Here is a 23,961-nt window from a genome sequence, read left to right as displayed (position 1 = left end):
GAGATGCAGTTGCATTCAAATGATATAGAAACACAAGCTCGATTTATTGTATTTCAACCACAATTATTATATATAAAAAAAACACATTTTCCCAAGACGCAAGGCTGGCTATTGTTAAAGGCTGAATAAGATTGCACTGGGACTGAGGCACACATGCCGTGATGGTAATGCCTCACTGGTTCGCATTCATTCAACAAGGCGCGGTGTATGCAATGGAGTTTGGTAATTCCACCGCAGGTCATCATTTCTATTATGCACACGCGTGCAATGTTTATTTTGGTTATATTCGACAACAATAATGATTTGCATTTATATAGCGCCGGAATGCCACGGGGCCTCAAGGCTCTTTACAAACATGCTCGTAAACTAGAAAAGGACGGAAAGTGATAAAACTAAATAAAAATAAAGGAATTATAGCATTGGGAAAACAGCAGACGGCGGATGAAAACTCACTCACCACGTACAAAACGACACAATAAGAGCCCATGACTATCAAAAATACCAAAATATATTTTTAACACCATTGGAACCTCCTTTGCCAGTAGCAAAATATGACAATTGTTTTTTTACCCTTTTATCTGGCAACAAAACTGACGCCTTTTTTTTACAAGGAGTCATGTTTGCATTGACCACAATACCTGCGGTCGGAATATTTTTTAAGGCAAATTAATCGGTCAGGAAAATGGGAACATAATGACCAACTTTTAGCAATGTGATTTTATTATCCAAAGAATAATCACCGAGTCAAAAGGCTCATTCAGGAGGGGCATCGATTAAGGTGCGTGGCCATTTATTCTCACCACCGGGGATATCTTTCACGCGGGAAGGAATCCCGAGTTACGTGGAGACAACCCGCGATTTACACTCACGAGGTGAGCGATCGTACCACATTGATACTAACAAAGACGGGGGGCGGGGGGGCGATCTTACCAAATGTAGAGGGAGAGCTGTTCAGCGGAATGGCGACCGACTTCATGAGCCGGGACTTCGCGATCATCCGGAGCCTGGGAAGCCGGCACTCGGTGCGCACCGAGCAGGACAACTCACGCTGGCTCAACGGCAAGTTCACAAGGGTCACCGCCCTGGTCATATGTTATAAGTTCACAGTGGTCAACGCCCTGGTCATATGTTATAAGTTCACAGTGGTCAACGCCCTGGTCATATGTTATAAGTTCACAGTGGTCACCGCCCTGGTCATATGTTATAAGTTCACAATGGTCAACGCCCTGGTCATATGTTATAAGTTCACAGTGGTCACCGCCCTGGTCATATGTTATAAGTTCACAGTGGTCACCGCCCTGGTCATATGTTATAAGTAGATAGAAATAAAAATATCACGACGTTTCGATCGCAATGCAAGCAATCTATGTGACTTTACCGAAAGAACCAAGAATATGAATCACTGCAGTCACGAAAGCTTTAAATCAGGTGTTAAGGTGTTTAAACACCAAATAGATACCATTTGCAAGGCATCGAGTCTGCATTAAGCACGTGTGCTTGTGGTGAACATGCAAACAAACATTATCTGACAATCTATGGAATTGTCTTTGAAACTGTTTGGCCTAAACCAGAGACAGCCATCTTCATGGCCGAGTCTCACCACCAGTGTCAGAGCAGAGAACAACGCCAAAGGGCGAACAGCACAAAGACAATGCACGTATCGGAGCATTTATAGCTCGTGTTGAGCATCTACCGGCAAAAAAGGTCTCATTTTGTGGCCAAAAGTAAGTTGTCCTCCGTATATTTTTAAACAACGGGCGACACGTGCATCGGCGGGTGGCCACCACCGAAACTGCTCGGCTCAACACCGGGCGGGCGGTGGAACGTTGTCCGTCGCAGAGCCCAAGTTCGTGGCGGCGTTCTGGGTGCCCGAGAGCGACAACTCCGACGACGACAAGGTGTACTTCTTCCTGCGCGAGACGGCGCTGGAGGGCGAGTTCGCCGGCAAAGCCACGTACTCGCGCATCGCTCAGCTGTGCCGCGTGAGCTGCCCACCCACCCAACCACCACCACATCACCACGGCGCTTCGCATAGCCTGTCAGCCCACACGGTTTACCCCGTAATCTTGTACGGGGAAATTGAGTTTTCAGGGTCGTACGGCGTACAGCCGTTTCAATACGGGCAATTTTTTTTGTCTATTTTGTGTTTCTACCTTGTGATGGGACGTTATAGGATGAACGTTGCGATTTATAAGAGCACGTGGTGACCAACAAGGTCTGAATTGGTCTGTTATAAGGTAGGGGCACTGATAAGGGGTTGACAGGTGTGTGTGCGGTGCGAAACAAGTTCAACTTGCATCCGTGCCGTACACATGCCGCACTCATTTAACGACTGAGCAGAGCTAGGGGACGCCCGGAGCCAGTTCAAATATTGTTGGACGCGTGCGCGAATGTAACTCGGGTCACCGGGCTCGTAGCGGCAGCTGGGCTAACCACTGAGCGCGCCACGCTTGCTGAGCCCTCTCCACCCCGCAACGGGCAATGCATGAATGCCGACGCCGTTCCCAATGTGCCGCACGAGAGGGAGCTGTTGCGTGCGCGAGCGAACTGCCAGCCGGCCCGCCGACCTTTTGACCCCTCCGTTCGTATTCCTCGCGACCCCCGTTGCTTCTGCAGAACGACATGGGCGGCCAGCGTAGTCTCGTGAACAAGTGGACGACCTTCCTGAAGGCCCGGCTCATGTGCTCGGTGCCTGGCGGCGGCGAGGGGGTGGACACTCAATTCAACGAGCTGCGTGAGTAGTCGTGCAACTTCCACAGTCTAAACTAAAACGATATATATTGGTTTTTGTTTTTATTTTTACCAGGTCAAAGCCCACTGAGCCATAGAGCTCTTTTGTTTTTGACGGCTCAACGAAGTGGCTAATCACGTGGGAATTTATAGTAGCAGCAAGCTACTCTAAAAAGGCACGTTGATTTTAAATGTGAGGTGAAAAACAGGAGCAGGCACAGAAAAATCCACATGGCCACTGGGAGAGAGACAAGCAAACTCCAAATGTACATGCATTGATGAGCTGCGTGAGTAACCGTGCAGTTGCTCCCCGGCAACTTCACAATCTAAACTAAACTAAAATTATATTTTATTCTACCAGGTGAGGCCCACTGAGCTATAGAGCTCTTTTTTTATCCCCAGAAGCGACTTGCCCAACACCAATGGCGACTCAACGAAGTGGCTGATCGCGTGGGAATTTATAGGGTCAGCCAAATACTCTAAACCCGATTGTTGATGCTAAATTTGGAGGTGAAAAACTACAGCAACTGGAGACAAATCCACACGACCACTGGGAGAGAGACATGCAAACTCCAAATATACTCCATTGGAACCTCATTTGCCAGTAAAAATATGATAATTGGTTTTTTACCCTTTTATCTTATTATGTATGCACTGTCATTGACAGTGCACATTATCAGAGTTATGTTTTTGTTTGCTTTATGACTGCAGGTATTGTGGTCTATGCAAACATGACTCCTTGTAAAAAAGGTGTCAGTTTTGTTGCCAGATAGAAGGGTAAAAAAACAATTATCCAAATATACTGTACAGTCATCAGGGTCAGGAGTCAGCATCTCTCCACCGACATGAGCCAGTGATTGATGGCGTGTGCGTTCGTCAATTCCGTGTGCCTAGCACGGCGATTGGCGTGAGCAAGTATATCCTTTGCCCAAGTAATTTATCCAAATGAAAGAGTTCTCCCTATGTCCCATATTGTCCTTCCCCACACATCCCCGCACCTTTGATTTGCACGGTTGGCTACGTACGGTGCGAAAGACGTTCGACATATCTGGCAACAAAACTGACACCTTTTTTACAAGGAGTCATGTTTGCATTGACCACAATACCTGCAGTCATAATGCATACAAAAAAACACCACTCTGATAATGTATGCACTGTCCTTGAAGTTGATTGGTCCACACACGAGACAGCTTTCCTTAGAGCCTAGTCTCACATGGTGTTAGACCAGATGACGCCAAAAGGCGCACTTTTTACTGGCAAATGAGGTTCCAATAACGTTCAACATACATGCACGAGATGCACTGCTTGGGTTGATGATTTAACATTCGGTGTTTTTTTTCTTTCTGCGCAGAGGATATCTTCATGATGCCAACGCGAGATCCCAAAAACCCCATCTTCTACGGGGTCTTTACAACTTCGAGGTGAGCATCTTTTTCCGCCACTTACAAGATTCCCTGCGTTTACATAGATCCTTGTCCCAGCTCAAGCCAGCAGGCACAACGTGCCTTGAACGAGCAGTTCTCCGTTCTTTGAATCTGTAGTGTCACATCACCTGGACAATATTTATTGCAGTCTTTTGATACATTTTTTTACATAAAATTCATTTTACCCAGACCAATTAAAATTAAAGGTTCTTATATTAAACTCGATTTATTAGAATTATTGACAAATGTACCCAAGCTTTCTTAAATGTTATACTTTGCATAATTGTCATTATGTTGTACATGCTTCTAACCCAGTTCTCCCTTGGAAAACAGATGTTTAGGCTCAGTGGGCTATTACCTGCTTATAAATAAAGTACTTAATACTCATGCCACTTCCTTCCAGCTGGCTCGGGAGGGGAAAGCTGAGACCCACCAATACACCCGAGTCGGTTAATAGGGATCAGCCCTTGGGCAATTGCAGAGCCAGGATTTTGAGGTAGGGGGGGCAACCCCTCCAGCAATGAAAAATGATAGAGGAGTTGTTAGTAAGTAAGGACTTGTCCCTTGCTTTTTATTCGACGCATGTGCGGCAATGGCACAGCCATCGATCGAGGGTCGAATTCCAACCGCGTTGTGTGATCGGCATCGCGCTCGCTGAAGGTGTTGATGCCTTCAGGGAAGTGGTGTACTGTATACGCAACTGCGCACAATTCTGTGAGTCACTTATAACTGCTTTGCCGTTACTTATTGCCAATTATGGAACTCAGACTATTGTTCTATCATCTCATAGAGTCCCTGGCACAGTAATATTATGCTACACAGTGGCAGTGGGGGTCGCAAAATGCCGAATTATTACTAATAAACCCCTAATTTCGATCGCATCATTGGGGGGGCACCCCCCCACCCCCTCCCGGCCAGTTGGCCGCTCTCAAATTCCATGTGCCAGCTGTTGGCTCTGCTCGGCTCGCGTCCCGGACATCATAAGTTGTGTTATTCAGACAATTATCCCTCCCTCATCAAGGGACCGTGCTCTGTAATTATTTAGGTGAACATTTTTTCGCCCACGTTTGCGATGTACTGTGGCGAGGCATTTGCACGGTGAGCAGCGGTAGAGAAAAGTGTGAAAGTATACCCTCATGGAGACTCAAACACAACCAAAATTATTGGTAATGTAAAGGATAATTCGTCAGGAGGCTTGAGGCTTGGGTGTGTATGTGCCCACAGGTTCGCTTCTTAGAAAAACCATTATAAATAAATGCAGCAGGCACAACTAGAATCTGTTTCGATGTCAAACCCACGTGTGTGCTTCCCAGTCCCATTTTCCAGGGCTCGGCGATATGCCAGTACACCATGGCCGACATCAGACGCTCTTTCCTGGGACCGTTTGCCCACAAGGAGGGTCCCAACTACCAGTGGGTGCAGTATCAGGGCAAGGTGCCCTATCCCCGACCCGGCACAGTGAGTCACCCCCATCCTACGCTCATCACCAGCAATAATTCATCTTTATACCGCACCTGCTATCGCGTTCACCGGCTGCTCGAGCAGCCATCTCCACATCAAGCTCACTGTGCTCACTAGGGGCAATGGGAGCTCATTAAATGCATGTAAAGATTGGTCGACAAGAAGGGCAATGCAAAACAAACGAGACAAACTGGTATGAAAAAGGCAAAAATAGAGTAAAATTTCAATTCAATCAAAAACTCTCAGTTCTCGCTACGTATTAATGTGTTGATTCGTCCATGAATATCCATTGCTAATGCGCACAATACCCGCATCGTATCACCCGTATAAAACTCTGCTCTGTTAATATCACTCACAGGTTAATGGAATGCATAATGAAACCGTAAAGAATACAGAGGAATTCTATATAATCTACTTTTGTGGGCCATTCTCCAACGTGGGATGACAATTCAGTATGAGTATTTTCATCTCGCGTAATCATGCAGACTGTGCAATTGAAACTAAATTGAGATACGAGTACAGCAAAAACTACACGTAATTACACACAGTATAAAAAAACATACATACCTAAAAAAAAATACTTGGAAGATGGAGATTGCAGACCGCGTGACCGTGGCCACAAACTCATTGGCACCCACTGCCATCCACCTCACGCCCACCAACCCCTCCGCCCCGAACCGCCAGTGCCCGAGCAAGACGTTCGGCGGCTTCGCGTCGACGCACGAGTACCCCGACGAGGTGCTGAGCTTCGTGCGGAGCCACCCGCTCATGTTCTCGCCCGTGCACCCGTCGAGCGGGCAGCCCATCGTGGTGCGCACCAACGTGCCCTACCGCCTCACCCGCATCGCCGTCGACCACGTAGAGGCCGACGACGGCGCCTACGACGTCATGTTCATCGGCACCGGTATGACGCTCGCACGCACGTTAGCCCGGCAGCGCCCGGCGGCGAACGGCAGCTTCAGGGTCATGCGGAGCCGGCGAGCCTCCCAACTTTGAGAAGGGACCTCCCAAAAAAAATATCTGACACTTTTGTTGTAGCAGGTAAATGCCCACTTTTGTAGGCCAGTGCTTTTGCTCACTTTGCACCGCATGGGGGTACGCTACAGATCGGGGGTCCCCTAGCCTAAGAGGACTGCCTTTAGAGGTGGTTTGTTACATTACGGGAACAACACAGGTGCAAATATTGGTATTGCCATAGTATTATTAAATTAAATACTGTAGTCCTCTGATAATGTTTCATGCTCAATCCTCTAGGGTCATTAGGTAATAAAGCCCTCGCTATCATTGTGTCTTACTGCCAGTTGCGTGCCGCAATTAAAATAAAAGTTTGGTTCATTTAAAGTTTGATTTATCTTTACAATTCGCACGTCACGTTTAAAAACTAGAACTGAAATAACCACGGAAGAAAATAGCAATGGAGCGCTTGTCATTCGGTATGGATAGTACTAATGTAGTGAAGTGGAGATATTGAATTGAGTATACACAGAGTGTCTCACCCCCTTCATATCAAAGTGGTGGGGCACCTGGGCCTACGCAAGTTGTGTGCAGTTTGTCTCGACTTGCCGAGCAGGAAACGAACATCCCCTTTGACTATGGGACCTTTATTGCCAGTAATAAAATACTAGAATAGGTTTTACCCTTTCTGGCAATAAAACAAGAATCCTGTCTGTATTAACAACACGTACTTGTGGTGAACATGCAAACGAAAACCTGCTCTGGTAATATATGCATTGCCTTTGAAACTGATTGGTCCACACCAGAGCTGATTCCTTGAAAAAGAATTCTGTTTGGTGTTTTAACATCGTACGACACCTGTTTTATCGCTAGAAAGGGTAAAAAAAAACTATTGTTACATCCTCTCTGACTCTCACCTCCCTACCACCCAGACGTGGGCACGGTCCTGAAGGTCGTGCTGGTGCCCAAGCAGACGTGGCAGGACCTGGAGGAGGTGACGCTGGAGGAAGTGCAGGTGTTTAAGGTATGGCGGCGTCCTCGTCCGCACCAGGTGCTCGGTGATTCATGGCAATTGGTGGTCAGCCACATACAGGCTGCTTAGAAATTTTGTTGATTAACACTTCTGAGAATTTGCAACAATATTACAGGAAATGTGCCTCCAGGCTCTGGAGACCACCTGGTGAAGATTCCAGACACGTGTTGACAATGATGGTGAACAAGTGGAGAATCTTTTCGATTTAAAGCTTTCGTGACTGCATCTTCTCGGTTCTTTCGGTATAGTCACGTAGAAGGAAATAATAAAATATAAAAAATAAAACATAATTAAATAATAAAAATAAAACATAATAAAATAACAAAAATAAAACATAATAAAAAAATACAAATAAAACATAATAAAATAATAAAAATAAAACATAATAAAATAATACAAATAAAACATCATAAAATAATTCTCACGTTTCGGCCACAACGCAAGCAGCCGGCTACTTGCGTTGTGGCCGAAACGTCGTGAGAATTATTTTATTATGTTTTATTTTCATTATTTTATTATTTCCTTCTACGTGACTATACCGAAAGAACCGAGAAGAAGTGGAGACTCTTTGACTTTTTAAAGCTATTAACATACATTTATCATCACGTTACAGTGTATTATCCGTTATTTTCCCATTAAAAACGATAGTCCCATTTAACATTTTTCTGAAGCACGCTGTATTTTGAAAAACAAATTGAGTTGCTACCTTTTCCACGGAGCAAAACCCAGACATATTTCTCACTCAGCCTTGGTCTACCAAAACTGTGCAGGATGCACTGTAAATCTGGACATTTGCACAACTGGGCTTATTAATTATTAATTCCTGCCATCTGAACACACGGTTTCCCCCTATCCATGGCAAACCCGGACAAGTGGCAGCCTTACACATAAGAGTCTAGGACACCTTTTTGGACTCAAGCCTCGACTCCTTTGTCAGCCGGAAATGGCACTGATAGCGAGTGTTGATATATGTGGTCAACCTGCAATGTCCTAATTGTGACTGCGGTGAAGAACCGTCCACGACTGGCATCCCTGATCGCTGCGCCGCAGATATATTTTGCACGAGCTACACGAGGCACAAATGGATTATATCCGGCAACCGCAGATGCCATCGAATGTCTTGCCAAACTCAACATACAGTTATAAACTCCGTCCGTTGCTTATCAAAGCCCGTATGAACGAAAGCTTTTACGTGATACGTAATCGTCGTCGACATTGGTAATCAGTGGCGAACTGTATCGTGGCTTTTGCTGCGTCTGCGCAGTGTTGGATTTTTGTTCATCGCGTGTCATGGAAAAGCGGACAATTTTATGATTGCGACCGTTATTTGTTTATCTAGGAAAGGCCTTCACGACTGTCTTTTTTCAAGAGGGTCCTTCATTAAGATGGTTGGCCAATTCCTTCATGTGTATTTTCTGCATGTGTGAGGAAACGGGAGTGACCGGAGAAAATCGACGCGCATGAGCGTATCACACTAAACATTCGTGCAAATAATAACCTTCATAATCACGTGCATTAAGTATGCAGGAAAGCCTCAACGAGTCTCAAGACATTTTTTTTTCAGGAGGGTCCAGCAATTGAGATGTTTGGCCAATTGCAGTAACGAGTTCGTGGCAAGTGGGCGGGCACCCCGCACCTCCGATTAGCACGGTTGGCTACGTACAGTGTGAAAGAAGTTCAACGTCCATACAAACCGGAGCACCCAGAGCCAACTGCACAGATGGATTCAATACACTTGCCATGGTGTTATCTCCTGCCCACTTTGTCTCATGGATTGAGCTAACACTTGCAAAACGTACGTCTGCGGGGTATGATTATGTTGGCCCGATAACATAAACCCGATAGGTTGTGCGGCTGCCAACAGTGCTTAATTTGTTTGAGGGCCGTGTAATGTAGATTTATATTAAAATGCTTTCGCTAACGAGCTCCAGTGTAATGTTTATTTTTGTCCCCCTTGTTTGCTTTAGGAGCCCATGCCGATTCTGTCAATGGCAATATCACCGAAGAGGGTAAGTGGGGAGATCGTGACCTCTGCTGAGACGGAGAAATAAACTGCGCTTATTAAACTTGAAATTACGGCTGATGCGGCTCTTTGTGAGAACGTTGGCCGCCTCGGGTTAAACGCGTGAGAAAAAAAGTCCATCGTGAAATAACCGACACGCTTTTCCTGTGGGCGCTGGAAGAAAAAAAAAAGATCTTACGATTGTTAATTTTAATTCCGCTTATTATAAGCGATTTATGGAACTGCCGAGATTGAGTTTTTAATTTACTGATGGCTTATCAAATCCACTTTTGGAACCATTCCTATGTCAGTATTAGGCATGGAACAAGTGATCCCTCCCCCAACATCAATTCAAAAGACATGTAACCAATCTGCCCCCGCAATTTCATTCAAGAACTCTCAACGTTGCGGTGAATGTGCCACGTCTCAGTGGCTGCAGAGGTGAAAGTTCACACATCACATAGGACAAACGAACTGAACAAAAGTAAAATTCTCAAGCGCACGATTCTACGCTTGTATCACGAGAGTAAAAATCTATTCTAGTCGATGGGGGTCAGTGCATTAATACGTGGGGAGAGCTGTCATAATTCAGAGTTTTCGTTGAATTCAAGAATAAACTCATTTGTTTGTTTGTCATGGAATCTCGTGGCTCATCTCAACGATCTGTTTTGATTCCCGGGAATCCAGCGGTGTCGCCGTCGAGTACATCGGCGGTGCAACTGCACCAGGAGTGGTCCATGGGCCAGAGAGGCCCCAGGTTCCAGGCAGCAAAGAAGGGGGAAATTGGGCAGGACATTTCATTCCTTGCATCAGGCCCCATCGTGAACCACTCTACTCTACTGGGTGGTTACACCCACCTCTGTTTTCTCACCTGATTACAATTAGCATCTCCCCCTTATCTAACATCAGCCATTTGACCACTCTCGGATTCGCGCCATTGCCGGCGGCGATTCCACCCACGTGAGAAACGGCATCCTTCATCGCGGCTGGCGTTGGTCCGCAAGCCAACCAGCGCAGCGCGGTGCCGGGCATCGGCGCTTCGATCTCCTTCCCTGCCACGTGACGCTGCGCACGTTTTCTCCCCGCGAGCAGCAACAGCTGTACGTGGGTTCGGAGACCGGCGTCACTCAGCTCGCCCTGCAGCGCTGCGGCATCTACGGGAAGGCGTGCGCCGAGTGCTGCCTCTCGCGGGACCCGTACTGCGCCTGGGACGGGAACTCGTGCTCGCAGATACTTCCCCTCCAACAAGAGGTGCGCCGGCCACGCCGTCTGGTTGGAGGGTTTGTAGGGGAAGGGCGGTGGTGGTAGGGGGGGACGTTCTCACTCGAGGGCCAAATCGGGACCTTCAGATACCTTTGGCAGGCCACACATTTAGGTTCTTACCAAGCCTTGATCACGCTACGTATGTACGTTGAGCTTCTGTCGCGCCGCAAGGTAGCCAACCGCGCTTATCGGAAGTGCCGAGGGAGAACTACAAACTAAAGTGTAAAAAAAAGAGTTGTAAAGAAATAGTTTTCCATCTAGATGTTAAGTGTATAAGGCTCAATGACTGTGTAGGCTCAGAACTACAGTACTTTAAAGACAACTGGTGACTTGAGTGCACTAAAATTATAAAGTGTTGCCCGGTCTAAAATATTCCCCGCTAGTACCCAATAAGTGTGGCTCATATTCTTGGAGCGACGGATAAATATTGTGCGTGGGCTAATTCGAGCACACCCGTCTATGGGGTCATGGGCCAGATGAAATGAGGCTGCCATCTCACCCCCCCCCCACCCTGCAGTATGGCTTGAATATCTTAGCCTGAAAAGTATGAAAAGTGAAATGAAGCCTTGGTGAAGCATCAGGTGGGGTTAGGGGTCAGGTTAGAGTAATTCGAAAATCTAGTACGAGTTGTTGGTTGACTAGTTTTTTTGTTGTGGCAAGATGTTTACTCCCTCGCTCGGTATGCAGGAGGTCGTGGGTTCGATTCCGATTCTGATGCATGGATATTTGGAGTTTGCATGTTCTCCCCGCGGCTGTGTCGACTTTTCCCCGGGTCTTCCGGTTTTCCCCTCCACGTTTAGAAACATGCGTTTTAGAGTATTTGGCTGCTATGAATTTCTACACGACAAGCCACTTCGTTGAACTATCATTTGTGGCCAGGTCGCTTCTGATGAAGAGCTATATAGCTCAGTGGGCCTTACCTGGTTAAATAAAAATAGCAAATCGTGTGGTCGTTAATTGTAGGTCTTGCCCTTGGTTGGCTCGAGTGCTTCTGCCCTCCATGTAACTCACCCCTCCCTCCCGCTGCGTTGTACTATCTTTGGAGTGTTTAGCCACTTTCTGACGTTCACAGAGCACGTTCTTGCCACGATCACTCGGTGGGGCTTCTGTGTCTCATGGGCAGAGGCTGGTTCGGGGAAATGTTTGAATTCTATTCCAACAAATAATTACGTGGCAGACAGATGATGGGCCCTACCAAAACAGAGGGCAGTGTCATCATCATGACCTTGTTTATTGAGCTAACAGACATGATGTACGCTTCCCAGATAAGTTTATTTTCCTTCCTGGGTTGGTGTCAACAGTTTTCATCCATTCAAATGCATGCTTGTTAGTTGGAGGTATCAAAATAAATCGCAGTATCAAAATGTGCATCCGTTGCTCTGACACCAGTCTTTCCCAGTGTAAATGTTTACAGGTGTTCTTGAAAAAAAATACAGTTGCTGTTTTAATTTAATACTGCCTCCCTTCCTACCTGCCCACCATCCACCCACCTATCTCCCTACTTACCCATTCACCCACCCATTTACCTACGCACAAAATTACCTACCCACCCACCTACCCATCTACCTACCGATGCATTTACCTACCCACCCATCTAACTACCAACCTGTGGAAGGCACTAAAGAGTAAACGTGTGGTCCGTGGCACTTGATAACTTTGGCTCTTTCTGCGGTTCCCACCTACAGGCGATCCAGACGTCAGGACATCAGGAACGGAGATCCCATGACTCAGTGCTCTGACCAGTTCCACAACTGTAAGCAAACAGTCCCACATACACACCCACCCACCCACGCATCCCACACACCCACGCATTCTACACACCCACGCATCCCACACACCCACGCATCCCACACACCCACGCATCCCACACACCCACGCATCTCACACATCCACGCATCTCACACATCCACGCATCCCACACACCGCACGTATCTTCCACTGCCACACGGCCGCTGTTAAAGCGCGCTCCACGTGCTTACACTTGCCCATAGGCGCTCTTGACTCTGGGTGGTTTCCCATGAACGTGATGTTCTGAGCATTTGTATCACTTGTCATGTTTTGCGTGCGTTCTGCTTAAGTTTTCATGGTGTCGGTGGGGGGGGGGGTGTTACCACTTACAATGAAAAAGAGCGATTCAACTTTTGATGAGTTTCATTGAGTGTGAATCAGCGCCAGTGTTTCGATGTCTGACATTGCGCGGTTACGTTTGCCGTTTTCTGCGGGCGCTCGGGAGGTTGCGAGTTTAAAAAATAAATCTTAAAACATATTTGGATTTATAAAGTGTGCACACGTCTCAAGATGCTGTGCGACAACGACTATGGGCAGGTGCAAATCAAAAGGTAAATGATACGTGTAGCTTAATTACCCCGAAGGTCTGAGTCTCTTAATATCCCTTCTTCAGAAAGATTATGCATTGGGATTTTTGGCCAAATTCCTTTTTGTATTTTTGCAGGTGAGGGGAAGCTGTAGTGCCTAGAGAAAACCCATGCACAGATGGGATCATAAACCACCTTGCAGCCCAGCGGGGTTTGGGAGTTTCCACAAATCTATGAGATCACCAACCCTAAACCCCAGGCAATACAACCAGAGCAATCAAGTGGCATTGAGAGTCAGTTCAAATATTCGTATTTAACATTTAGCTCTATGTATTTTGTGCAATTCCACGATTGTTCCACCACTCTGCTGCAAGTGTTTAACACAATGCTGAGTCCCTTGCTATGGCTGATAACGACCAAATCACTTAACGACCGTTTTTTGGAACCAATAGCCTTCGTTAAGAGGGGTTTTACTGTACTTGCTATACGTTTTTTAGTACTTAATGCTGAATGTGTTCAATACTTTATAATTGTATTTGACAGTTGATGACAGTGTTTAGTGCTTGTTGAGCATTTCAGCATGTTTAAGGTTTACTCTTGAATGTTTAAGACTGGATGTTGGTGTTTCGCACCTGCCATGTGTGAATGAATGTTTAGTTTCTAACACGTGTACTTTGTGCATAGGATTAATGATACGAGTGCATAGGCCCCCGCTATCAATGCTTTGCACTTTGATGTCAGCATTTAGTAATGTATACGTTTGATGCTCACAATGACCGTTCAGCACTTTTTGTGTTTCGCACTTGCTACGGGGTATCTGGTGTTTGCGATGAGAATTTTCTTCTGAGTGCTTGCCGAGCTCTGATGATGACGTAAAATCATCACCATCATCATCAGAAACGTGTGGGAGACAAAGTCCCGCTGCGCAAGCCATTGTCCACTTGCCACCGCATTTCAGTCCTACCGTATTGCACGCCTACAGTCTGTTCTCCTATAACGCTGCTCGTTGTTTTCGTGACGCGAGTTGGATACGTAACGCGACAAACGTATCGGGGTACACATTTTTTTACAACGCGGACGCGAAATGGATATAACGCGATCGAGTGAACGGAACTACGTCGCGCGAGTAGGCGTAAGCAGTCGTAATGGCCGCCTCGGGGTAGCATCGCACGAGGCGGGATGCTGCTGGATGCGTACGCATCTCACGTGTTATCGTGGATCGTGCTCTACTCTATATTATATATTTTTAAAAATATATATACTGTATATATAACGCGATTTTTCCATAACGCGGTGCACTTCAGGAATGCAACTACCGCGGCACAGGAGAACAGACGTGTACTTATAAGTACTTATTAGTTGGCGCGTGCTCTTTGACCGCGAGCGTTCGCCGCCCGTTCCCCGCTGAGCGTCTGCCGTGTCACCGCGGTCATTGTTCACCATTCGCAGACAACCCGGACGCGGCGGTGTCTGGCGAGAGGGCGGTGTACGGCGTGCAGAACAGCAGCATGCTGCTCGAGTGCGCCCCGCGCTCCCGGCAGGCCCGCGTCTTCTGGCTCCTGCAGAAGGGACAGAACATCGAGGATCGACAAGAGGTGGGCTGCCCCTCTCACCGCACGTGTGTGTGTCAGTGAAAGTCTGTCTCTCACACCGCTCTATTTATTTGTTCGTCCGTTCCTCGGGATGTGGGTGTCACTGGTGAACAAGCATTTGATGCCCTTCGGTAATTGCCCTGAGAAGGTGGTGGCGCTGGGCCTTCTTGCACTGCTATAGCCGATGTGGCGCCGGTCCTCCCACAATGCTGTTCCCTGGGGAGTTCGAGGGTTCTGTCCCAACGGCGGTGAAAGAGGGACAATGTGTCCCAAGTTAGGGCGGTGCGTGACCCAGAGGGGAACTTCTTTCGCACCGTACGTAGCCAGCCGTGCTAATTGGAGGTGTTACCCTTCCCACGTGGCTTCTGCTGCTCGGTGATAGAGGTCTCATGTTTGGGAAGTGATTATGAGTTGCTGCAGTGCATCCCTGAGGTTGTACGCACTGCAGCCACAGGACACTGGCACGTGGGAGGAGATGGACATTCACACTATTTGTGCAGAAGTCTCGGGACCAAATAAGCCCCACCCCTGCGATTTCTGCTCAACCGGTCATGCTTATGCCCATCAGGGGGAATGAGAGGGCTTGCCACACTTGATAACAGAGTGAGAGAGGCTTCAACGCGGTGGTGCTTATGATGTGGTTTCTGATCCCAGAGAGCCTTCATTATGCGATCTAGTGCCACTTAAGCAGTAGTGGTTGCACAAAACAAGCAACAGGTTGTTGACACGTGGACATTGCGAGTAGCACATGGGCAAGCTCCGTTTAACGCGCTTCGCCCGTGTGTGACATTTGTATAAACCTTGCGAGTAGGCACTGGAGACGCCGATAGTCAATCAAAGGGACGTGAGTAATGGTCGATGGCAAGGAGGGCATAAGTTATTTTTTTTCACTTGCACTCCCTTTCCATGCTTTACCCCCTTGAGTTTCCCTGATGATTCACGCCTCGCCTGTGCGGTTCTGGGTGGTGTCGTTGTGGTTTGTAATCCCATTGTCGCGAGCGTGGTGTGGGAAGTTGACGTCGGCAGACGGTCGGTAACGCAGCCTCTCCTGGGCTTCCCCATGGTCGGCTCGGCCTTAACAGCACACCCGATGTGTGATGCCACGACGTCGTCGGTTGTGCTGGTCGCGACAGTTTGTGTGTCTCGTGCAGGGGTCTTCGTTTTGCGCGTGTGCCTGTGTGTGCATGTGTGTGCATGTGTGTGCCTGTGTGTGCATGTGTGTGCCTGTGTGTGCATGTGTGTGCCTGTGTGTGCATGTGGGTGCCTGTGTGTGCCTGTGTGTGCCTGTGTGTGCCTGTGTGTGCATGTGTGTGCCTGTGTGTGCATGTGTGTGCCTGTGTGTGCATGTGTGTGCCTGTGTGTGCCTGTGTGTGCATGTGTGTGCATGTGTGTGCATGTGTGTGCCTGTGTGTGCCTGTGTGTGCCTGTGTGTGCCTGTGTGTGCATGTGTGTGCCTGTGTGTGCATGTGTGTGCCTGTGTGTGCATGTGTGTGCCTGTGTGTGCCTGTGTGTCGACTCAGCCTTAAATGAGTACCTGGTGCCGTGTGTAAACATCGCCACTGGGGAAACAAAGGCGGTCGGGCGTGGGGCTGGCCACCTACCCCCTCGTGTACCGTTCCGGCCTTCATTGGTGCTCGCTAACAGCACTTGCCCCTACAGTCTGTTAAGGCTATACGGGGGATCTTTTGTGCCTGTGTGTGCATGTGTGTGCCTGTGTGTGCCTGTGTGTGCATGTGTGTGCCTGTGTGTGCATGTGTCTGCCTGTGTGTGCCTGTGTGTGCGTGTGTGTGCATGTGTGTGCCTGTGTGTGCATGTGTGCGTGTTTGCGAATGTGTTTGGTATGTTCACTGGCGTGCATACGTGTGTGTGTGTCTGTGTGTTGGTGCTCGCTAACAGCACTTGCCCCAACGGTATGTTGAGGCTATACGGGGGATCTTTGTTTGTCCGTGTTTGGGGAGCGGTAGTGTAGAGCTTAGCGTGCCGCGCTACGAACCCGGCGAGTTCGATTCCCGCTCACGGCCAACACCGGTGTCGAATATCTGAACTGGTCCTGGGCCTCCCTTAGGTCGACTCAGCCTCAAATGAGTACCTGGTGCGATGTGTAAACATCGCCACTGGGGAGACGAAGGCGGTCGGGCGTAGTGCTGGCCACCCATCCACGTGTAAACCGCTCGTTCCCCTCCACGCCGCGCCAGGTGATCCCAAGCGACCGGGCGAGCGTGACGGAGCAAGGCTTGCTCCTGCGCACCCTGCAGCCCGGCGACTCGGGCCTCTACCTGTGCAAGGCGGAGGAGCACGGCAGCTTCGTGCAGACGCTGGCGCGCTTCTCGCTCTACGTGCTCGACGCATCGCAGCTCGAGGGCGTGCTGCTCCTGCAGGACGTGAGCCGGGCCAAGGGCGGGCCGGGCGACGCAGCCGGTGGCCCCGGCCAGAGGTCCTGGTACCGCGACGTCATGCAGCTGCTGAACCACGCGGAGCTGCGGCCGGGTCTGCGCGAGCTGTGCGAGCGGTCGTGGTGGCGTCGGCAGCAGCAGCAGCAGCACAGGCCACGGGTCGTCCTGTCGCCCGGCACGCCGCGGAGCGCACCTGCAGCCTCGTCACGTCAAGTCCAAGCAGCTGCGGGAGCTGCACAGGGCTCGCAACCGGCGCACGCAAGAGAACGACAGGAGCCCGCGCAGCGTTTGACGCGACGGCTCTTTCTCTCGTCCCCCCTGCGCCCCTTCTCTGCCGTTGGCCCCCGCCGAGGAGGGTCCGAGACGAGTGACTCTTTTCCGTTTTGTGTTGTCGGTATTTGTTTTGTGGAGCGCACCACCAACCGATAGGGACGGGCGAACACAACAGGTTCATTGCCCCGAGCAGGTCGATGATTAAGGGTTCCCTCGAGCCAAATGGTTGCGTGCGGTTTTCGTATTGCAGGTGCAGAAGGGACCGCTTTCGACGAGTACTCACATCCACCACCCCCCGCTCCACCGCCATATCACCCTGTACCAACCAAATTGAACGTGCCATTTTCTTTGCGGCTACTGGAGTGCCTGTGACCATGTAACACTGCTTTTTCTCTGGTTCATCAGAGCCACGCCGTGTGCACGCTGCGCTGGAAACAAAGCCACACACCCCTACACGACGGCGCGTATGTTGATTGCGAAAGCTCAATTGTATTTGCGCGTGGGCTTCTTTGGTGGTACAGGTGATGATACGGCGTGTATCCATTCCGTGAGATTTGGTCAAACTAGACGATAATATGAAGGTGCTTTTATTTTTGCATTCGAGGGCCACAGCAGTTGAAAGGAAATTTGTTGCTGCACAAAAAAGGGACACATTTGGAAAGTGAAATGCAAAATCATGTAGGTCGTGCACCTGCATGGATTTCCACAATTTTAGTTGTCTTTTATTCCCAGTTTAGTGACTCTAGATTATTTCAAACATACGTCGGAATCATACGTGTGTACGATGCCCTGAGTTCCATGTAGTAGAGTGTCAATGATTACTTTTCAAACCAGTTAAAATCAAATGATATTGAGAGGAATAATCCCTCATCAATTATTTAGTTGAGCTTTCGTGCGCACCTAAAGTAAAAACGTCTCATAAACCGTGATAGTTATCTTTTTCCCTAAATGAGTCCTTGTAAGCAACTTGCACGTTGATAACTTGATAGCAAGTGGAGATAAATAAACATCTCAACATAGATTTATTTTATTTTTCTAAATGAATGTTCCATTTGCAAATAAGATTATATACGTGACGACGATATTAACGGGTGACAAAAATGGACCCCCCCCCTGAATTAAATAAGTTAACGACACGAGCTATGTGGTCAAAGGCACTAGAAGCATAACTTTGCCAAATACTCCTAGGACCAGCGAATTGACATGGGCCCTGAATCTGTGTGTACGTGCTGTCATGCAGCGTTGGGCGCAACTGTGCGTTTTAAGGTATAAATGTTCACTCTTACAGTACTATAACCACGTGTCTCTTCTCTCATATTATCATATACAGGGCGTCCGTACGCTTGTGCAGTGACGATGGCAACGCGTAGGGCAGTATCAGCCACGTGCCACTAGTTCAGTGAATCGAAGTAATAATCATTTGTTTGGAAAAGAGAGAGGTTTACCTGTTTTTAAAAGCTATAGCGTCGATGTCGTAATTTATTCAACTGTAAATATTTATACTCAAGTCTTGTCAGTGCCACACCAGTTCACATGCTCCCGTTCATTCTTGGTGATTTTTTTTTGTAGTTTGTTTTTGCTTTGTTCATCATACTTGTCACGTGAGGGATGCTGCCAGTGGTGTAAACGGTTCGCACACTGGATCAGCAATCCGGAGTACGCCGATTTCATTCTCCCGACACTGCAGTTGCAACAATAGGAGCGGGTTTCTTAAATCTGCAATACCCATCCCCCCCCCCCAACCAACCTGTGTCCCACCCAGCACGATCAATGGATAGTAGTTCTTCGAACGGCAAGCTCACGTGAGGTGGGGTAAAGTGTGGGTACTACAGAGTCCTTCCAAGGTGGCTCGCCAGCATGGAAGCGTAGGCCAACATAGCCCTCGAGAGGGACTCTATTAAGCGTTCCCCGTAGCGTTGGCCCTTGCCAGCAGTGGCATGAGCGAGCAATTGCAGGGCTGCACCTTTATCTTTTACGGGCATGTAGTTCCTTATCTAGACGTGTGTACGACAAGTGTTAAGACGTTAATTAGGTTTATTTTTACACAAATTCTCAATCGGGTAAAGAACAACAACAACAACAACAAAAACCCGCGCATTTTGTGAAATCAACCAAAGTGGAAACGTTTATCTTGCGATTACGGTCGCTGCTGTTGCCTGCCCTTGTGACTGGTGAGTGAGGTTGAATGAAATCCTCAAGGGTCATCGCTGGCATCAACCTTTACAACGCAATGTTTTTTTTTAGCACATTTGTTTTTAAAGTCGAACGTTCTCCCTGGCAGACGTGTAGCGTTTACTCACTAAGACTGAAGGTGCAGAAAGACCGATTAATTCACTTTGACATTTTAAAAGCATGTGTGCACAGTCAAACCTATACACTCATAATGCACGCTTGCTCGTAATCTAAAACAGCATGATTTCAACCTGTCTAAACACGCATCGCCAATTTCTGTTTTTTTTTTAAGTTGAAACGAGTTGTTTAAAAAAAGTTTTTTTTTTAATTCACGTTCGAAACGTTAAACCTTAACATAATACTAATACAATGATGTTAAGTTTGCCAGCAGGGATTTAACAACGTTTGATTCTAATTAAGCTTGTTTGTGTAAATATGATTTTAACACGTAGGCTTTCGCGACCAATGTTATTCATAATCAACGTTTTTGGGTTTAGATCGCGTTATTTGTAAATGTTGTGGCTTCAACACACCGGTGGGCTAAAGCAGTGAACTATTTGTCTTTTCCTATGGGGACCTCATTTGCCAGTAAAAATATGATAATTGGTTCTTTACCCTTCTATCTGGCAACAAAACTGACACCTTTTTGCAAGGAGTCATGTTTGCATAGACCGCAATACCTGCAGTCATAAATACAAACAAAAGACATAACTCTGATAATGTGCACTGTCCTTGAAGTTGATTGGTCCACACCCGAGACAGCTTTCCTTCGAGCCTAGTCTCATATGGGTTGGACCAGATGACGCCAAAAGGCGCACGCGCGCCTTTTGGCGTCATCTGGTCCAACCCATATGAGACTAGGCTCGAAGGAAAGCTGTCTCGGGTGTGGACCAATCAACTTCAAGGACAGTGCACATTATCAGAGTTATGTCTTTTGTTTGTATTTATGACTGCAGGTATTGCGGTCTATGCAAACATGACTCCTTGCAAAAAGGTGTCAGTTTTGTTGCCAGATAGAAGGGTAAAGAACCAATTATCATATTTGTCTTTTGTCAACGTGACACTTTTTTACTGATTGGCCGTGTCGGGTGGTGGAGGGTTAAGACACATTTATAAATAACGCGATCTAACACCAAAAAACGTTTATTATGAAATATGATTTGTTGGAAACTGCCAGTGGACACGCGCCTTTCTCAGAACCCAGGCTGAAGATTCGGTGCCATTCTGCCTCTACCCAGGGTACCAACTCTTAGAAGACTGGAGGAGAGTCTGTGTAGACTGCCTGCCATCCTTACGTGTCCAGGGTGTTCAGACCAACTTCATCCTTAATGTTTGCGCTTGTTGGCAAAACTTTGTGCGGAATTAGTTGGACCGCAGAATTGCATTAATGCCGGCTCCGTTTTAATTTGGCATTTTTTTCTGACCCGCGTTGGGCCTAACCTTATGTTTGGTTTAGCGTATAACTGGGCTAGCCTCCTGTTACACAACCGATAATTATTATCAGTTCGATTCTGTTCCCTGTGTTGCCGATAGACGTTAAGTGATGGGTGGAGCTTGGTGACATTATCGTCATCATAAGCCGCATCTCACTGGGCGAGGCTTGTGGGAGGTTTCCCATCTTGCTGACTCTAGTTTAGTCGATCTTTACTGTGGGACGCTGGTTCTCATGCGCAGGCAAAAGAACAACGCAGATCGATTGATTGAGCCTGGAGTCACGGTGATGCATGAGCCACATTAATTGTAGCCGCAACCTCTGTGGGATGCCCTCGCTCGAACGTTGCCTTACACGTAAACTACAGACACGTGATTTATGAAGTTTAAAAACATTACCAAAATGTGTGTCTTTGCATCCACTGTTTCGGGTGATCCAATGCATAGATACCGAAACGAAATAAACATGGAGAAATTACAGATACAAGAAGATTATCATTTCAAAGCCTCTGTATGTTTCGCCACCATCAATCTCAAGATACACATTCAATCTCTGAGCACTCTCCTCCATTGCGACGTGGAGCCGTCGCTTTTGCAATGCTGCATTCAATCGCTTGTTGAGATGGAAGTAAGGTGGGCGTCTTTCGGGGTGAATGAATCACTGGGGTATCGATACATGGAATTGCCATGTACATCACGTAGTTCGTAGGCTCCAGGGTGAAGGGGTAAACTGTGTTTGCCGGTTCCGCAAGGTTTGATTCATTAAACCACCAAGGCTGCTGTAACGCTATTCCCATCGTTACATCAGATGATCCCGTTGTGAAGAGCCTTGATGTTGGAGCTGACCACGAGGGCAAAACTATGCTGGTGTATGGTACGTGTCAGGTTTTGTACGGAGTGATGCATAACTTTTCCATTTACTTTGAGACGTGCTACAAACGTTCTGGGGGGTGGTTAGGGTTGTTTTGTACATGGAAACGATAGAGCTTTTTAACAAAATAATTTTACACTTATTTCTGTCCCCCTAAATGTTTATTTAATTAGGCGTGCAACTGTTTTTCTTTTAAGGTGTTGGTATTTTTTGTTTGTGTATAGTTTTTTTTTCACGCGGTACTAGACAAATCGATTTTCTATTTATTGTAAATACTCTGTAGGACAGCATTGCTTTTGGACATACTCGGTTGAAAATAGATTTCACGTCAAACAGAAACTGTTAAAACGAGGACAAAGTGGTGGTGCTCGATACATTTGGCCACAAGAATGGGGCACTGCTTCAAAAATTAAAAAAATTAAACCCAAACAAATATTAAGAGGCCAAAAAACGTAACATTTGTTATGACGCAATATCAGCTGCAAGTAGATTATGGCCGTGTCATGCAGAGTTAAATGGCTTCGGAAATGAATCTCATATCGTTAAAGCTGTTGATGCCCTTTTCACTTTCTTCACTGGACTTCAATCGGAATGAAGTTCCAAGCCCACGTTTGTATTTGCAAGCCCCTTGTTTAAGAGCGATACTCTCCTGACACTGCTGTTCATCCTCGGTGCACGGAGAGCTTGCGCAGGGAAAAGTCTGCAATAGCGGGAGAAGAAGTTGGCAGGGCACTTCATTCGGGCTGGTGGGGGGGGGGGGGACAAGATGAAAAAAACCTTTGCTGATAAAGGCGCCCACAGCCAATTCACAGAAATGCCACTGCGCTAGATTCTGAGACATTTTCAGCTGTGTATGTCTTAAGTAAAATTAGATGACACACATTTAAAATATATATCACAGTCATGAACTATAAACAAGTAACGTCCTAAACCGACTAACACGTGTTACAAATGTTCATTCATTGTCCGGCTCCTCATAACCACAATGAACTGAAGAACAAAAAACTCAATAAAGGCTTTTCGTTGTTACCATTCTGTGTGCACGCGTGTGTCTATGAACAGCAGCACTGCAAATGTCCGAATGGTCATCTTCCTCATTTGACGATGGGACTAAGGAGTCTGCATGGTTGCCTTCCATTTAAAATTTTATTTTAACAAAAACACCAATAACAATTCAAATTATCTACATAGGAAAGCCTAGGTAAGTACGGTAATGTTTGAGGAGGGAATTATCATTGTGATTGTTTGAGCACCGGTACCTTTCAGGGCCGTTTGTGAGTGGGAATAAATTGAAGGGTCTGGAGAAAACCCATGCATGCAGTGTCAGAATATTTATTAATACTGGAGGAATCCTATGAGCTATAACGCTCTTTTTCACAGATGTCCACTGGGGGCGGGTCAGAACGTTCCACCAACAAACAATACAAAAACACGATAGGAGTGCAAAGTATAAGAAAGGTAAGCAAATCGCTCAATAAAAAAATACAAATAAAACTAAACTATATTCTTGGTTCTTTCGGTAAAGTCACGTAGAAGGGAAATAATAAAAGAATAAAAATATAAAACAAACTATTTTTATTTTACCAGGTGAAGCCCACTGAGCCATTCACTTTTTCAATTGCGACCTGGCCACAAATGAAAGCTCAACATAGTTGCTTATCATGTGGAAATGTATAGCAGCTAAAAAATCTAATCTAAATCGAAACACACGTCTCTAAATATGAAGGGAAAAACTCCACGCGACCACGGGGAGAGAGACACGCAAACTCCAAATATACAGCAGGCGTCAGGGTCGGGATCGACCCCGCGACTTCCGGCATACCAGGCGAGAAAGATGACATCTCACTCAACACTGACATCTCCTGACCACAGCTCATACTCGCTGCCCTCACGCCTACAACATTGCCCAAGTCTGGGTTTGCCACACAAAGACAAGGGGGCAAGGGCTGTAAGCCAAGACCTTTGAAGGCTCGAAGGGCATACAAGGGGGTGGTATGGCAAGCACAGTGCTTGACCGCCTTTGTCTCACCAGTGCCCATGTTTACAT

At 47.2% G+C, this 23,961-nt stretch overlaps 1 pseudogene; it reads left to right on the top strand.

Annotated features, from left to right (window-relative positions):
• LOC133342622 (semaphorin-3A-like) overlaps positions 1–17,605 on the top strand; it is a 66,795-nt pseudogene extending 49,190 nt beyond the window's left edge.
• Positions 17,606–23,961: the final 6,356 nt, after the last annotated feature.

Source organism: Lethenteron reissneri, chromosome 15, assembly GCF_015708825.2.
Source record: "Lethenteron reissneri isolate LAM-NWPU_2019-01 chromosome 15, ASM1570882v1, whole genome shotgun sequence".
Taxonomy (NCBI): domain Eukaryota; kingdom Metazoa; phylum Chordata; class Hyperoartia; order Petromyzontiformes; family Petromyzontidae; genus Lethenteron; species Lethenteron reissneri.
This window is presented reverse-complemented; position numbering and strand designations above follow the sequence as displayed.